The sequence below is a fragment of the Arachis duranensis genome, chromosome 5, assembly GCF_000817695.3.
Source record: "Arachis duranensis cultivar V14167 chromosome 5, aradu.V14167.gnm2.J7QH, whole genome shotgun sequence".
NCBI classification, from domain to species: Eukaryota; Viridiplantae; Streptophyta; class Magnoliopsida; order Fabales; family Fabaceae; genus Arachis; species Arachis duranensis.
In genome coordinates this window covers 54,194,384-54,196,537 of record NC_029776.3, presented here as the reverse complement: position 1 = coordinate 54,196,537, position 2,154 = coordinate 54,194,384, and positions in this window count along the sequence as shown.

Sequence of the window (2,154 nt, the reverse complement as noted above, 5' to 3'; positions counted from 1 at the left end):
GAGCTTCCTCATGCATCTCTTGAGAGCCGTGAGGGGTCTCTCTTGCTTGCTCCATCCTCTTCTTGGTGATGGGCTTATCCTCTTCAATGGGGATGTCTCCTTCTATGATAACTCCAGCTGAGTAACATAGATGGCAAATAAGGTGAGGAAAAGCTAGCCTTGCCATGGTGGAGGGCTTGTCGGCTATTTTGATTTCATTGGGGATGACCTCATGAACTTCTACTTCCTCTCCAATCATGATGCTATGAATCATGATGGCCCGATCCACAGTAACTTCAGATTGGTTGCTAGTAGGAATGATGGAGCGTTGAATGAACTCCAACCATCCTCTAGCCACAGGCTTGAGGTCCAGTCTTCTTAGTTGAGCTGGCTTGCCTTTGGAGTCTCTTTTCCATTGAGCTCCTTCCACACATATGTCTATTAGGACTTGGTCCAACCTTTGATTAAAGTTGACCCTTCTAGTGTAGGGGCGTTCATCTTCTTGCATCATGGGCAAGTGAAATGCCAACCTCACATTTTCCGGACTAAAATCTAAGTATTTCCCCCGAACCATTGTGAGATAATTCTTTGGATTCGGGTTCATACTTTGACATGTCGGATCTCCGGATACTCATTCTTCTTGAGCTTGAAAGGGACCTCAAGGATCACCTTCTTCTTTGCCACAACATCATAGAAGTGGTCTTGATGGCTCTTGGAGATGAATCTTTCCATCTCCCATGACTCGGAGGTGGAAGCTTTTGTCTTCCCTTTTCCTTTTCTAGAGGATTCTCCGGCCTTGGGTGCCATTGATGGTGATGGAAAAACAAAAAGCTTATGCTTTTACCACACCAAACTTAAAATATTGCTCGCCCTCGAGCAATAGAAGGAAGAAGTGAAGAAGAAGAAGAAGAAAATATGGAGGAGAGGGAGAGAGGTAGGTTCGGCCAAGGGGAAGAAGAGGGGGTTGTGTTGGGTGAAAATGAAGTAGAATGGAAGGGTATATATAGGGAGAGGGGGAGTGTTTATTCGGCCATTTAGGGTGGGAATGGGTGGGAAAATGGTTTTGAATTTTTGAAGGTAGGTGGGGTTTCTGGGGAAGAGTGGATGGATGTGAGTGGTGAAGGGGGTGATTGGGAAGAGGAATTGAGGTGATTGGTAAAGAGTGTTGGGAAGTGTGACATGGGGAATAGTCATTACAAAATAGGATTAGGAGGTAAGGTGGGAATATAGTAGGTGGGGATCCTGTGGGGTCCACAGATCCTGAGGTGATCCTGTGGGGTCCACAGATCCTGAGGTGATCCTGTGGGGTCCACAGATCCTGAGGTGTCAAGAAATTCCATCCCTACACCAAATAGGCATGTAAATTGCCTTTACACACCATTTTGGCGTTTAAACGCCGTGTGGTGCACACTCTGGGCGTTCAACGCCCATGTAAAGCATGTTTCTGGCATTGAACGCCAATTTGGTGCTTGTTACTGGCGTTCAGCGCCAGCTTTTCCTCTTAGGCACATTCCTGGCGTTTAGTGCCAGAATGATGCTCTGTTCTCGCGTTGAACGCCAGCCAGATGCTTCTTACTGGCGTTGAATGCCAGCCTGTGCTTCCTCCAGGGTGATTTTTTTCTTCTGCTGTTTTTGATTCTGTTTTTAATTTTTATGATTTTTTCGTGACTCCTCATGATCATGTACTTAATAAAACACAAAATAACAATAAAATAAAAATTAGATAAATAAAACTGGGTTGCCTCCCAACAAGTGCTTCTTTAATGTCAATAGCTTGACAGTGGCTCTCATGGAGCCACAAAGGTGATCAGGTCAATGTTGTATAGTCCCAAAACCAAACTTAGAGTTTGTATATGGGGTCTTAACACCAAACTTAGAATTTGGTTGTGGCCTCACAACACCAAACTTAGAGTTTGACTGTGGGGGCTTTTCTTGACTCTGAACTGAGAGAAGCTCTTCATGCTTACTCTCTTTTGTTACAGAGGGATGGCCATGTGCCTTAAACACAAGGTAGTCCCCATTCATTTGAAGGACTAGTTCACCTCTGTTGACATCTATCACAGCTCCTGCTGTGGCTAGGAAAGGTCTTCCAAGGATGATGCATTCATCCTCCTCCTTCCCAGTGTCTAAGATTATGAAATCAGCAGGGATGTAAAGGCCTTCAACCTTTACTAA